The sequence below is a fragment of the Bos javanicus genome, chromosome 2 (genome assembly GCF_032452875.1).
Source record: "Bos javanicus breed banteng chromosome 2, ARS-OSU_banteng_1.0, whole genome shotgun sequence".
Classification (NCBI taxonomy): domain Eukaryota; kingdom Metazoa; phylum Chordata; class Mammalia; order Artiodactyla; family Bovidae; genus Bos; species Bos javanicus.
The window spans coordinates 7,654,346-7,671,281 of record NC_083869.1 but is presented as its reverse complement, the minus strand read 5'-3'; positions in this window follow the sequence as shown (position 1 = coordinate 7,671,281).

Sequence of the window (16,936 nt, the reverse complement as noted above, 5' to 3'; positions counted from 1 at the left end):
AAAGATAACAGTACCCACCTCAAAGAATTCCTGTGAGGCTTAAAGTTTATTAATGCAAATGACTGCAATTATTACCAAGAAATTCTGTAGAGTTTACTCAGGTTAGCATGATTATATTGACCATTTATGAAGCCAAGTAGATGCCAGCATAATTATACTCTTCTTGTCTGGTGAATGATATTATATCTGATGGTACCTGAGGGCTCCACTGATACGGCTGAGAGACCTATTGTCACACTGGGGCTGCTCCAAGCAACTCAATTTCTGGAGGGTGAAAGATTATATTCCCTCATTCTTCTTGACTTTCCAAATCTCTTACTTTCATTAGCTTCCTTAACCTTCAGGAGTGTAAGGAGTATGTGTGCATGCATACTAAGTTGCTTCAGTCGTGTCCAACTCTTTGCAACCCTGTGGACAGTAGCCCACCAGTCTCCCCTGTTCACGAGATTCTCTAGGCAAGAATACCAGAGTGGATTGCCCTGCCCACCTCCAGGGGATCTTCTCCATCCAGGGCTTGAACCTGTGTCTCTTACATCTCCTGAATTGGCAGGTGGTTTCATTACCACTAATGCCACCTGGGAAGCCCAGTAATGAGTATGGGAAGAAGCTAGTGAAGAGATGAAGAGGTTGAGAAAGTAGGGATTGGGTTCTTGTGAATTCTTGAAGATCATATTATGAAATTATAATTTTATTCAAAATGTAATGATAAAGAGGAGAGTGAAAAAGTTGGTTTAAAGCTCAACATTCAGAAAACAAAGATCATGGCATCAGGTCCTATCACTTCATGGCAAATAGATGGAGAAACAGTGGAAACAGTGGTAGACTTTATTTTTCTGGACTCTAAAATCACTGCAGATGGTGACTGCAGCCATGAAAATAAAAAAAAAATGCTTACTCCTTGGAAGAAAAGTTGTGTCCAACCTAGACAGGATATTAAAAAGCAGAGACATTACTTTGCCGACAAAGGTCCATCTAGTCAAGGCTATGGTTTTCCCAGTAGTTATGTATGGATGTGAAAGTTGGACTCTGAAGAAAGCTGAGCACCAAAGAATTGATACTTTTGAACTGTGGTGTTGGAGAAGACTCTTGAAAGTCCCTTGGACTGCAAGGAGATCCAACCAATCCATCCTAAAGGAGATCAGTCCACGGTGTTCACTGGAAGGACTGATGTTGAAGCTGAAACTCCAATACTTTGGCCACCTGATGCGGAGAGCTAACTCATTTGAAAAACACCCTGATGCTGGGAGACATTGAGGGCAGGAGGAGAAGGAGACGACAGAGGATGAGATGGTTGGGTGGCATCACTGACTCAATTGACATGAGTTTGAGTAAACTTTGGGAGTTGGTGATGGACAGGGAGGCCTAGCATACTGCAGTGCATGGGGTTGCAAAGAGTTAGACACGACTGAGCAACTGAACTGAACTGAATGATAAGTGCATGGAAAGATCACATTGGTTGCTGAAAGGACAGGAGGAAATAGAACTAACACTTATTTAACACAAATAGTGCAAGTTAATTGTGCCGATTTGTGTGACAGATTAAAAGAAAATGGGGAATTTTGATCCTTCCTGAAATCCCATAGGAATTAAATAAAAATATATTTTAGAAAGAAACAAAGTAGAAATTGCCTAATTCACTTTTTAAGATTTAAATTTTAGTCAGAACCTATCTTTGAGTAGTGATTCAATTGAATGAGCTAATAAAAATTTAAATTGACTCACATGACTTCTGAGTAATTCATGCTTTACAACCTGCATTTTATTTCTGTTACTTTTTTTTTTTTTTTCCTTGCTCTATTCACTGGTATGGGGAAAAAGGTCATTTAAATGATACTATGCTATGCTAAGTCACTTCAGTCATGTCCCACTCTGTGCGACCCCATAGACGGCAACCCACCAGGCTCCCCCGTCCCTTGGATTCTCCAGGCAAGAACACTAGAGTGGTTTGCCATTTCCTTCTCCAGTGCATGAAAGTGACGTGAAAGTGAAGTCGTTCAGTCGTGTCCGACTCTTAGCGACCCCATGGACTGCAGCCTACCAGACTCCTCCGTCCATGGGATTTTCCAGGCAAGAGTACTGGAGGAACACATTAATCCTTGATATCATCAACTACAAACTGGAACTTGCCAGGAGCCTTGCCAGTCACTGAACAACAACAACAAGGGCATTTGCCATTGGGCAAACAAGGGCCTCTGTTGAGGTTGAACACTGCTGCTGCAGTTGCTGATCTTCAACACCCTCTGAGGGGAATCCAGGATGGAGAATGAAGCACTCTGTGCTCCAGGCAAACTAGTGGAGCAGGTCTTTAGATAGTTAAATATTTTCAGGAACTGATTTCATTATCCTAATCTTTGCTTACTCCTTGGAAGAAAAGTTATGACCAACCTAGATAAAATATTGAAAAGCAGAGACATTACTTTGCCAACAAAGGTCCATCTAGTCAAGACTACGGTTTTTCCAGTGGTCATGTATGGATGTGAGAGTTGGACTGTGAAGAAAGCTGAGCACTGAAGAATTGATGCTTTTGAACTGTGGTGTTGGAGAAGACTCTTGAGAGTCCCTTGGACTGCAAGGAGATCCAACCAGTCCATTCTGAAGGAGATCAGCCCTGGGTGTTCTTTGGAAGGGTTGATGCTAAAGCTGAAACTCCAGTACTTTGGCCACCTCATGCGAGTTGACTCATTGGAAAAGACTCTGATGCTGGGAGGGATTGGGGGCAGGAGGAGAAGGGGACAACAGAGGATGAGATGGCTGGATGGCATCACTGACTTGATGCAGTGAGTTTGAGTGAACTCCTGGAGATGGTGATGGACAGGGAGGCCTGGTGGGCTGCGATTCATGGGGTCGCAAAGAGTCAGACACGACTGAGCAACTGAACTGAACTGAACTGAACTGAATCTTTGCATCTCTTCCTATCTAGAAAGTCATTAAATCCCTTCAGGATGACATCAGCTCCTCATGACTAGCAGAAAACGTTTTGTAAAGTAAGAGTTTGATTGCACTGAACTCCACCTTCACCAAAATCTTATATATTGACCTTCCCCCACTCCTTCTTTGGAGCAATATCTCAGACCTATCTAAGGTGTTGTCTCCCGGGCTGCAGTCCTCATCTTGGCCCAGATCAAACTTAAGTCACAACTCTCATGTTGTGCATCTTTTTAGTCAACAATATTTGTTTAATAATTATATCATTCTGAAAGCTGTAGTTCACACTAAATGCACCAGTTCTCATGGAAAAATCATGTCACTGTTTTGATCTCTGTAGGAGATCAAATAATTTATCTAAAGCAAAATTCATGGTCTCATCCTCACCATTAATTTACCCAAGCACATTATAAAAGTTTGCATTGATTAGCAGTTGAGTTCCAGAGCTTTACTATGTCAACTACAAATTGGCACTAGACAAGAGCATTGCCAAAAACTGCATAGCAAGGGCATTTGCCACCTGCCTCTGTGGATACTGAGCCCTGTGCTGCGGCAGCTGTTGACTTCAATACCCCCTGAGGGAGTTCAGTGTGGAGTGAAGCACTGTGTGCTCCAGGGAATCTGATGGGACAGGTCTTTAGATAGTTGGATGCTTTTAGGAACAGATTTTATGGTTTCAATCCTTGTATATCCTCATATCTAGAAAATCACTAAATCCCTTCATGATGACATCAGCTCCTCCTGACTAGCAGAAAACCTTTTGTAAAATGAGGGCTTAATGGTATTGAACTCCACCTTCAGCAGTCTCTCAGAGCTATCTGAGATGCTGCCTCCTGGACTGCAGTCCTCATTTTGCCCCAAATAAAACTTAACTCACAACTATCACATTGTGCATCTTTTTAACTGACAATATTCTTTTAACAATTACATCATTCTGAAAGCAGTAGTTCTCCATAGGAGAACAAATAATTTATCTAAAGCAAAACTCATGGTCTCATGCCCACCATCAACTTATCCAAGCACATTATAAAAGTTTGCATTGATTAACAGTTGAGTTCCAGAACTTGACTAGAATTCCTAGAAATCAAGAACTGGAGGGGCCTTTAGAGATGACTTATTCCTTTCTTCACCAAAGAAGCAGAAACTCAGAAAGGAAAAGTGACTCCCAGTTAAAATTAAAAAAAACATATTGAAAATCAAGTGACTTGGTTTCCAGGCTCAGTTTTGTCATCTAATTTCAAAGAATGATTATTAGCTGAAAAAATAAAAGAATTAGTAATAAGAATAATTAGCAGAAAAATAAGAGTTTACTTCCTTAAATTTATCAAAAAGTAAATGAAGCTCATGGAACATAAGTCTAACTTTTGTTGAAAGGAAGTTCAAAGTCATATTTAGCAAAGAACCTTATCTTCTAGTTCTTATGCATATCCCCAGTGGGTCCATCATAGATTTACTTATTTTACATAATATGATTCTGTTAGGTAGGTAGAATAGGGAAAAGGAGTCCAAAATGGCGGTGGCTAAAAGAGAAGGAAGGTCAAAGGAAGGTCCGAGGACCAGAGTGAAGACTTCAGGCAGAACAAACAGCATGCCTGGCTAAGCCCAATTTGCATAGGGCAGGCCCAGGTGGAGGAAAAAACATATAAAAGGAGGAGCCAAAGCGCTTTCTCTCGGACTCTCTCTCCTGCGTGCATGCGCTCTTTTCTTTCTCTCTCTCTCCCTCCTGCTATCTTCTAAATAAAACGGAGCAGTAACACTGATTTGCCTAAGAGCTGTAGCACGGTTTGTCCAAGTCCCGAGAGCTGTGACGCGCCGAGGGCTTTAATGTCCGTCGCTCCAAATCTTTGTTGTGACGAGACAAAGAACCGAGGAACACACACTCGAGTGACAATTCCCTAGTTTAATGAAGAAGAAAGTCTCTAGTGTCCAAGGAAGCAATTCCTTAGTGTTCAGCAACAAAGAATGAAACAAATAAGGCCAAAGCTCCCAATTCTACCCAATGCAAAATACAGGAAAGAAAAAAAAGCTCTCTTTGGCTGCTAATGTCTTATGATGATAGTCATTTAGGGAATAGCACAAGCAAAAATGTGTGAGAAAGCAATGAGAGAGAGAAAAATGGAGAATATAAGAGAAAAGAGCAGTGTTACCATACTGCTAAAAGAAGTGCTACAATACCATAAAGAAGCAATCATTACTTAGTCTCTGCCCCATGATACACACAGCTGAATCTCTAGGTACGTGTACCCAGACAATGCAGTGAGTTAAGAAAATGATGATGCATAGTATTTATTCAGAGAATAGTTCCACTGGGAAAGGTTTAAATTTAAAATAAAAAAATAGGAAGAACTAAAGCTATACAGAATAACAGCTTGTCTAACATTACTTATTGTTCAGGAATGCGTATAGTTGAACTCTTAACTTTCTCTGTCAGTGACATAATGTGGATTGTTGCATTTATCATCATTATGTTTTTATGCATTTATGGAATTCTTGGTTTCTAAGAATTATTTTTTTAAAAAGGGATTATTTCTTTACAGATGTATTATTTAAATTCCTCAAAAAGTAGTATAACAGCATGTACTTTGTAAACCTGTATTACTTGTAGGTTTTATCTCCAGTGACTCAACACAATGAAATTACATTTATTCCTACCTTCTTATGCATGTGGGCTCAGTTGCAGCTGACTCTTTGTGGCCCCATGGACTCTAGTCTGCCAGGCTCCTCTGTTCATGGAATTTTCCAGGCAAGGATACTGGAGTGGGTTGACATTTCTTCCTCCAGGGGACCTTCCTAATCCAGGAATTGAACTCATGTCTCCTGCATCTCCTGCATTGGCAGGTGGATTCTTTACCATTGAGCCACCTGGGAAGCTCCCTACCTGCTTATACCTACCTACTTATACAAAACCCTGAACTCATTCATTTACATTCTAATTAAATATTGAATTTTTAAAAATGAAAATTATAAAAGTATACCATTAAATATAAAGCACATTGTTAACATCTATTGAACTGTTAAAAATGACTAGATCTATTTCATTATTGTAACATTATTCGTGAAAATACTTCTAAACATTATGCAATGAGATTTGCTGGCAGATTCCCCAATCAAGTATGCTGCTAAGATGCTAAGTCATGTCAGTTATGTCTGACTCTGTGCGACCCCATAGATGGCAGCCCGCCAGGCTCCCCCATCCCTGGGATTCTCCAGGCAAGAACACTGGAGTGGGTTGCCATTTCCTTCTCCAATGCATGAAAGTGAAAAGTGAAAGTGAAGTCGCTCAGTAAGTGTCCGACTCTTCGTGACCCCATGGACTTCAGCCCACCAGGCTCCTCCGTGGGAGTTTCCACGCAAGAGTACTAGAGTGGGTCGCCAGTGTCTTCTCTGCAACTCAAGTATATTTGTATTAAAAAAGATTCTATGACTTTTAAGATTATACAGTGGCTCAGGATTATGAAGCAACCTTCATCTTTTAGACGCTTCAACTCTTCCTGTATATCTCTGAAAAATTAATTGCTCTAAAGCATTTATTTCGTGTACCACTCACCTGTTGAGAAACCCAATTGGCTTTCCTATGGAATAAAGTACACACTTTTCATCCTAGCCTTTAAAGTTTCCCACGATCTGGCCACAGTCTAGCTTCAATACTGGCTGTGTTCCAGCCAAACTGAACCATGAAATATTCTATAAACTACTCATGACCCATGAATATTTGATCCCATTCTTGCCATCTGGAAGGCCTCTCCTTCCATATGTATTTTTGTATGCTGAAATAGTCTGCCTCAGCAATGAGCTAATTACCTTCCTTACCAAGAGCCTGCATTCGTGTCACAGATATTGCTTTTATCAATCTATCATAGTTCTGTGAATATGTTTTATGTCTACATCTATTTGCTAAATGCCTATTTACTGACAGTTACTTCTGTTTTCTTTGCAACCCACATCTGCTCAGCACTGTACCTTATCACAGCAGACTCACTAAATATTCAACTAAAATCATTGAACTAAAATGTGATTGCACCTTAGTTTCCTCTTTCGTGTTTTCTAAGGTGCCATGCACAGAACTGAGTACTAAATGTTCTAAAGTTGACATGATTTGTATTCTTATGTTATTAAACCAAAACTAAAATTGTCCCATTTTGCATTCATTTTCATTATGTTCTATGGGATTGTCAAATGCTAAAATCCGATCTCACTTAGAAGAAATAGATAATCCCTATACTTGGTGGTCATGGAAAGGATAAAAACAAAACAAAACAAAAGCAAGCCACACTACTATATCATTAGGAGTATGGAAATCTGACTTTTGGAGTGCCAACTTACCATGAACCAAATCACTGGGAGAATTTTTACCAAAAAGCAAAGTTTCTCATTCAGTGGTTATACTTATTGCCTAAAACAGTGATTCTTAAACTTTTGGTGCTTGCTTTTATTTCATGATATCCATCTTCCTAAATGAACTGCTTTTTGAATACTACTGATTTTTTAAGAAATAATTAAAATGAATTAAGATCTACTTTGTTCTGAAATGTATTTAGGGAATGGTGAAGTTTGAGATTTCTACAACATTCTTGGACATAACTTTGGGCATCCTGTTATTGCACAAGAAGATTAAGAAACTGTGTCCTGTATCATCTGATGTCATCAGTTTCCCAACAGATACACATATTGCTCATTTTATAAACATCTGTCCAGAATTAAATATGCAACCAGATATAATAAGATTTTCCACGTTTTTGAGTCAGAATTTAATGATATGGTGAAAGGTGATGTCTGAAAAACTTTTGTTTAATTTGCATAATCCATTAAGTCTCCATACATGACATTTCTACATTTCCTACTAGCTGCTAAAACATTTGACATTTCTTATTTGCTAAGTTTAATTCAGGCAATGACTTTTCCATCCCTTGACAATTGTTTTTATCTAAATATCATTTTATTAGAACCAGAATTTATCCTGCATGATGCAGTGAACATTTGCATAATGCTAAACACTTGTCCATATTTTTGACAATATTTGCATAATGAACACTACAAATATTTGCATAATGCTAAACATTTGTTGTCAATGTTTTTTGTTCACACCCTTCACATTCTTTTAGCCCTCTTCCCTCTTACTCATCAGTTGGCCTAGCTGAAAGATTTGGTTCTTTTCATCTGTTTAAATAAATCAATACCATATTTTTAACAGAATATTTCTATTCTTCATGTATTCTTTGCATTCTCATCAACTTTTAGAAGACTTTCTGATACAAATGTCCCCAGAAAAATATTTAATGTATTTTCAAAAGAGAAATATAGAAACAAGAATAATCTCTAAATCAATAAGTTAAGGGCAAAAATGGCTTCTGGCAAGCGTTCCATTATCAAGTCGCATAATTAAGATCAACTTGTTCTCTACTATCTCACAGGATTTGGGAGAGGAAGACTTTGAACTATCAATTGAAGAAGAGAGAGAAAAAAACACTGAACAGATAGCTTAGAGATGTGCTCAGCAGATTTTTACTAGTGTGCAGTAAAGTCTGCGGGCTTCCCAGGTGGCTCAGATGGTAGTGTCTGCCTGAGATGCGGGAGACCTGGGTTTGATCCCTGGGTTGGGAAGATCTCCTGGAGAAGGAAATGGCAACCCACTCCAGTACTCTGGCCTGCAAAATTCCATGGATGGAGGAGTCTGGTAGGCTCCAGTCCATGGGGTCACAAAGAGCTGGACACAACTGAGTGACTTCACTTTCAATAAAGCCTGCAGAAAATAACCTACTGTCCTTTGTATTTCACATGCTATTTTATATCAGTATGCTAAAGTTTCCATGGGTATAATTGATTTTACATTAAATTTCAACTTCCCACTCTTGTTTGTGAGTGGAACAACTACACATATTGATCATCATTTATCTTTGACCATCTTACATCTTTTTAAATTGAAAGTGAACATTAGGTACGTAGAATTTCATGGTGGCCTCCTACGACCTATGTATTTTTGGAGAATCAGACTTAGTGTGGTGGATGACTCTAACTTTCTTCCCCAGATAAACTCTACCTTCTAACAAAAGAAAAACACTGTACACTAAAGTTATGAACATTTTCTAATGTAATTTGTGAAATTTAAAATATAAAAGAATTGTAGAAAATGTTCCTTATACATTATATGAAATACCATCAACATAGATTTATTTAATGATTTTTACTGATACCTAAGTTATTTAAAACAAAAAAATACAGATTTCAACTCATTTGAGCATACAACCCTTCACAGCTCTACAAGACTGCAGGCTTCATCTCCTGCTTTTGAAAACATCTTACCGTTAAAATCACTTCCTATAATTATACAATAAAGACAGAACTTTTTATTAAAAGCATCCATTAAATTTGTACATATTACTTGGGATTGGAGGTCAAAGAAAGTCTTATCCTATTCTCTGTTAATCTTTGTCTTACCAGTGAACCAAGAGCCTCTAATCTTTACAGTCAAGAGAACATACTGGAGACACAATTATTTATTGGTTGGTATTCAACCATCATTTATTACAAGTCTTCTTTGTACCTGGCACTAAATTAAGTGCTGGGAAAGTGAGGGAAAATAAACACACACATGTACTCACTTCCCACATAGTTTCTGTCCTGTGAGACTCTCAGTTCAGTCAGGAATATAGACCAATGAACATATTATTATTATTATTGTACTGAGAGGCTTGTACATCACACAAAGATTTTGGATGGTAAAGTGCAGAGTAATAGAATGATTATCCTGAAAGTAGGAAAAAACGGTTAGTAGACATAAGGAAGATGTATTGAAGCAGGAGAAGGAAGAGGCATTACTTTCTCCTTATTCTCTAATTTTTTTCCTTATTATTCTTCACCCTGAAAGAAAAAAAAAAGAAGAGAAATGCAACAGAGAGAAAGGGAGCAAGGAGAGCTTTAGGGGTTGAAAGTAGGGTATAGGGGATACAAGAGGAAAGAGACAGCAAACAAAGGTGAAGAAAGAAGACGGGGTATAACTTTCTTGGTGCTCTTCATGTGTCCACAGCCAGATCAAGGCAGGGCAAACAGGGCACCCAGACCATATATCTATTAGGGATGGCTAAAAAATCACGTGAACAGGTCAAAAAATATGGTGGCTGCTACCTAACTAAGGTGTTCTCCTTCAATTGCTGAAATATAAACTGAAATGGCCTCTCCCAAGAAAGACAGCATTTTAATAAGAAATTAAATAAATTAATTTAATTTTAATTGATTAAAAATTAATTTTAATTAAGTTTATTTTAATTTTAATTTTAAAATTAAACTTTTAATTAATTAAATTCTAATTAATTAATTAATTAGAATGCTCTTTACATTCATTAACTCTGATGCTATTGTATAATGCTGATTATATTTTTAAATAATAGCAGTTTTAAGAACAAACAATTATTAGCCTGGCTGTTGCAGCAAATTATAATTTTGGCTGGGGAAGCCCCATATCTCTGTCAGTCATTGAACATGCATTGAGATATTTTGTCTTTTCTATAGGAATGAAGAAAAAGGGAAAAGAGAGGTCAGAGAGGAGCAGCAGTTTGGAGCAAGAGAAACTGGTATTAGTCCAGCCACACATCAGTATAAATATATCTAACATGGCTTTTGAAAAATTGACACTCATAGAAACAAACAAGATCCAGTGGGAATCAGAGAGGAAATTCAGGACCTCAAAGAGAAGTTCAGCTCAGTCGCCCAGTTGTGTCCGACTCTTTGTGATCCCATGAACTACAGCCTGCCAGGCCTCCCTGTCCATCCCCAACTCCCAGAGTCCACCCAACTCATGTCCATCAAGTTGGTGATGCCATCCCACCATCTCATCCTCTGTCATCCCCTTCTCCTCCTGCCCTCAATCTTGCCCAGCATCAGGTCTTTTCCAATGAGTCAACTCTTCGCATCAGGTGGCCAAAATATTGGAGTTTCGGTTTCAGCATCAGTTCTTCCAATGAACATTGAAGACTGATTTCCTTTAGGATGGACTGGTTGGATCTCCTTGCAGTCCAAGGGACTCTCAAGAGTCTTCTCCAACACAGTTCAAAAGTATCGATTCTTCGGCGCTCAGCTTTGTTTATAGTCCAACACTTACATATATGACTACTGGAAAAACCATAGTCTTGACTAGACAGAGTTTTATTGGCAAAGTAATGTCTCTGCTTTTAAACTGCTATCTAGGTTGGTCATAGCTTTTTTTCCAAGGAGCAAGTGTCTTTGAATTTCATGGCTGCAGTCACCATCTGTAGTGATTTTGGAGTCCAAAAAGTAAAGTCAGCCACGGTTTCCATTGTTTCCCCATCTATTTGCCATAAAATGATGGACTGAATGCCATGATCTTAGTTTTCCGAAGGTTGAGTTTTAAGCCAACTTTTCACTCTCCTCTTTCACTTTCATCAAGAAGTGCTTTAGTTCCTCTTCTCTTTCTGCCATAAGGGTGGTGTCATCTGCATATCTGAGGTTATTGATATTTCTCCCGGCAATCTTGATTCCAGCTTGTGCTTCATCCAGCCCAGCATTTCACATGATGTACTCTGCATAGAAGTTAAATAAGCAGGGTGACAATACACAGCCTTGATGTACTCCTTTCCCAATTTGGAACCAGTCTGTTGTTCCATGTCCAGTTCTAAATGTTGCTTTTTGACTTGCATACAGATTTCTCAGGACACAGGTAAGGTGATCTGGTATTTCCATCTCTTTAAGAATTTTCCACAGCTTGTTGTGATCCACACAGTCAAAGACTTTGACATAGTCAATAAAGCAGAAGTAGATGTTTTTTTGGAACTCTCTTGCTTTCCCTCTCAAAGAGAAGATATTCTTACTAATAAAAAAAAGCACATTAAAATTATCTTATCAAAAGTGATAGGGAAGAATAAAACTGCCAAAGTCATTGAAAAATAAACAGAAAACAGTGAGTAACCCATGTAGGAGGTGCATTACAGAGACACAATAATCTTAAAACTATATTAGGTTTAAAATTATGGCATTTAGTTGTTTGTCTATGAATTTTGATATTAATAAAATTTAATCTCAATCATGTATACCTTGTCATATAGACACTTATATTAGCTCCTTTAAATTATAAGAGAACTTGATATGTATGCACTACAGAATTGCCTAGAAACTTGACAAATATTAAGTGAGCCTACTTCCCAAGTAAATTTCCTTTACACTAAACAGTGAACACTTTACAATGAAGCATCTGATGTTATCTATAAATCTTGTTGGTTCTCCTACCCTTACTTATAAATAGTTCTACCCTTATAAACAGTTTCCTAGACTTGGGTGTTGCACAATATCCCCACAAATGCCATAACCTTGCCCTACATTGTAGTATATAGAAAAGGAAAAATGAAAGAACAAATACAAAAATAATTGAGAAAAAATAAAGGATGTGTTGGGAAACCAAACATACAAAACTACACACATTCTCACCTATACCCACTGTAACTCATTTCTGAACATTCTCTTAACACAGCCAGTCCCCAGGCAAAAATGATGCAGAAGTGTATACTTAATGTATGTTCATAATATGGGATTCTAATTCTTATAATAAAGTTCGACTCACTCCACCACACTTGATTTGTTACTTAAAACATATGGACTTTGTGGGAGAGGGAGAGGGTGGGAAGATGTGGGAGAATGGCAATGAAACATGTAAAATATCATGTAGGAAACGAGTTGCCAGTCCAGGTTCGATGCATGATGCTAGTTGCTTGGGGCTGGTGCACTGGGACGGCCCAGAGGGATGGTATGGGGAGGGAGGAGGGAGGAGGGTTCGGGATGGGGAACACATGTATACCTGTGGCGGATTCATTTTGATATTTGGCAAAACTAATACAATTATGTAAAGTTTAAAAATAAAATAAAATTGGAAGAAAAAAAAATAAAAAAAAAAAATAAAAACAATAATGATTAAAAAAAAAAAAAAACATATTCTTGGGGAAAAAAGAATTTAAAAAATTTTTAAGACTTTCCTGGAGGTGCTGTAGTTAAGACTCCCCATGTCCGCTTCAGGGAGCACAGGTTCATTCCTGGTTGGGGAAGTAAGGCTCTGCATGCTGCACGGCATGGCCAGTACAATAATTTTTTTTTTCCACTTCCCAACATTAGAATTTAGCATGCCTGTTTTAAACTTAACAACAGACAGTTTTGAGGTGTCTTGTTATGAATAGACCCAAATTTTGATAGAATATGTTATTTCAAATGAGATTTGGGTGAAAGGGTAGAAACGGGAATAGGTGACAAGAACAGAGCTGGCTTGTCTGCCTGACACAGTTATATTGGGAACAGAATATAAGAAAGAGTAAAAGTAGCTTTGAGAGGTACATATCCTTAATGATGGTCTCTGTCAAATTTAGACAGTTATGTTTTCATGTCTTCAGAATTAGGTTATTTGTTCTTCTATTCCATGAAAGCTAATTAGCACTAATTAAAATACAGACATGGTGAACAAAGTATTCATGGAATTTACTGTCTAGTGGGAAATAAAGATATTGATCAAACTAACACACATGTAAAAATATAGCTTGATAGACTGACAGTCTAGTGGGAAAGACATTAATCAATGTCTATCTAGCATATGTATAAATATTTCATTTTATTTATAGCAATAAATATTATTATTAGTTGCTCTGAAGATTTAGATATACAGTGCTAGGAGGATTTAACACAAGAATACTAGTGTTATTGTGAACATTTTGGATGTCCAGGGTATGTTGGACTGATCCTTTGTAATGTAAAAGACAACTGCTGAGAAATCTAACACTAAAAAGATAACAGTTGAAAAGAGGTGTAGTCATAAATCAATGATCTAATCTCAAGAATCTGGAAAGAGAACAAAATAAACCCAAACCAAGTAGAAAGAAAGAACAAATAAATACAGATAGACATCAGTGAAGTTGGACACAAGCAAAAAAAAAAAAAAGGAGAAAAAATGAAACAAAGCTTATTATTCAAAGACGTTAATAAAATTGACAAGTGCCTAGCAAGACTGACAAAGAAATGAGGAGAAAAAGGCACAAGGTGTCGTATCAGATATGAAACATATCACTACAGATCTATAAATATCAATAAGGTAAGTGAATACTATGAACAGCTCTCGACTGTAATAACTATATTAATGTCAATATTGTGGTTTTGCATTATGTTACTATTGAGGCAAACTATACATGGGATGTACATAAATATCAGGCAATATATGTTTGATTTTAATTTTTCAGAGCAAATTGATTGAGACTGTAGGTTGTGGACAGACCACAGGGAAACCTTGAAAGACAGGATAAAGAATCTGGAATATATTCTCTAAGATGTTAAAAAAAAAAAAATGGTGGGTGGTTTTTAAACTGAAGAACAGATGTTCAGTGCCTTAGTTTAGGATGAAAAACACTGTATATTAGTGTGGAAAAACTTTTAATTCCAAACTATGGCAGTAAGAAATACAGAGTAAGTGCTCTTAAAAGAAAACATAACATTGATATACGGATTTTAAATGCAATTCATCAGTATTGGCAAAAGGCCTTCCACTGTTTCCACCTCTGCCTCTTGTCTGTTGGTGAGTCATTCTATGGCCTCGAAGAGTTTGAGTTTTTATAACCCAAAAAATTAGTTTGATTTTGCAAGGAAATACAGAGAATTTAGCTTCTTATATAAAAGCTATAAATAGTAGTAGGACTCAAGAAAATATAGACTTTAAGTTTACACATTTATTACTAACCTATAATATTGAACATTTTTATATCTCTTTATAAACTGAAACTATAGCTTTATAGCTAAGTTCTGAGATAACATCGGCATTATAAAGTTAACACTTCCAGGAAACTTTATTTATGTGCTTTCCCCATACGTTATCATTTCCAAATAAATTTTCTAGTCAATATGACATTTTTTTTAACCTGAAGCAGAAAAATAGAATATTTCAAAGGAACATTAAACAAAATCTTGGTAGATCAATTTGAATTTAGAGGATTTATTTAATGATTTTTCTAAAGTTAAAATGAAATTTATTATGTGACTTCTTAGGCATTAATAACTCATTAACTTGCCATTTAGGACTGATTTACCAAAATAACAGCAAGCACACTACTTGTCTACTCTGAATATAAGTAAACTAATTCTGTGAAACAATTTTGCTGCCCAGTCCCTTAAGTGTTGTTATGACTTGGGGTTCATTCTAGTCATCTCTCAGACACTGCTCTTAATCTTTAGTAAGTCACATTGATCTAGGAACACAGTTCCATAGGTAAACCATCATTTTGACATCTATCTTTGAATTTTGTAGGCTGACTATAGCTTTGCCTGTAAAATTTCACTCATTGCAAGTAATGTATAATTTCTATCTCAATTTTTTTTTAAATTTTAATCAAATAACCAACACTTGCAGAGCACAGAACCATTTGCAGGAAATGGAGATTTATATGGTACATTCTTCCATGGAATCTATCATATATATCTTAGAATTTGGTTTTACTAACACAGAGGTCCTTAGATGACAAATGCTGCTATTTCCGAGGAGTTTATCTGCCCATTACAATCAATCTACCTACAAAAATGAAGAGAGTATTAAATCCAGGAAAAAAAACCCTCCTCTATTAAATCATAGTTAGGTCAATCAGAATTAGATAATGTAAAAAAGTAGTAGAAAGCCTGAAATAGTTTCTTCATGGGCAGCCATAAAATCTCAAAATAGATTGTTCAGTTCAGTTTATGGGCATTATCTTACCAGAAGATGAAAATAATTTAGAATTTATATGCCTTTTGTGATTTTAAATGGCAATCAAATTTAGTCTTTTTTTTTTTTTTAAATAACTTGAAAAGCATTACGGGGAAAAGAAACAGCCAAAAAGAGCTCTTGCAGCCCTTGTAACTGAAAAGATTTTGGTTTTCCCTGCTTTGGTTTAAAACATAAAAGCAAACAAACCCAAATTAAAAAGTAATTATAAGGAATCAAAATGTTCTGATTTTTGGCATAAAAACAAGTTCAACAAGTTTTGAAATAACAAAAATCAAGTTATCTCAAAAACATTTTGGTGCTGTAGCATGCAATTGGCCACTCTGTGGGTTAGACTAGTGGTCATGTCAGGACATATTTTTCTAATAGGTCTGACTGTCTCTGAAGTCACAACATAGCACCTTTTATTTTGGGGGGAGAATGGGCATGCAGTGATTATGAGTGTGGTATGAATGGGGAAACCAAGAGAAAAAGAACAGTTTTATAACCTCCCCTTTAAGCCACCAGATGTTACTAGTCCAAAGGAGAACTAGCCAATGCATCAACTTGGTCACACATTAAGTTGACACCAACCCTTTTTACAGTTCTTAGAATGCCTTGGGGTCGAGAAGAGTCCGACACGACTGAGCGACTTCACTTTCACTTTTCCCTTTCACGCATTGGAGAAGGAAATGGCAACCTACTCCAGTATTCTTGCCTGGAGAATCCCAGGGACGGGGAGCCTGGTGGGCTGCCATCTACGGGGCTGCACAAGTCGGACACGACTGAAGCGACTTAGCAGCAGCAACAGCAGCAGCAGCAGCAAAATGCTAGAAATCTATAAAAGATATTAATTCTAATAATAAATGTTTTTTCAAATACATTTATGAGGATGGGTAATATAATTTGAAAACCTTGGATATCAAAATTGAAATCAATTTGTTCTCTATGTATATGAGGTCTAGAACACAAGTTTTATTGTGAATAGAAAATGTCAAAAGCCTTCTTGAACTGAACTTGGTGAGTATATTTCTAATGCTCTATCCTTACTAGTTTTTGGATTTTATCCTTATATTTATCCTTAAATTTCCTTCTCTGCCTGACAAATTATACTCTATTCAAATTTTACTAATGAACCTGTTTCCCCACTAGATCAGAAAAAAAGTTTAGTCTATCTTATTTTAAAAGGAAGGTAACTTTCCATGGGGAAATAAGTGAGATTTTAATTCTCTGCAGTCTGTGTTCACAAATTTGTAAAGCAAAATTCCTTTCAGCTGACAGTGTGAGAATGAGGGATTTTTG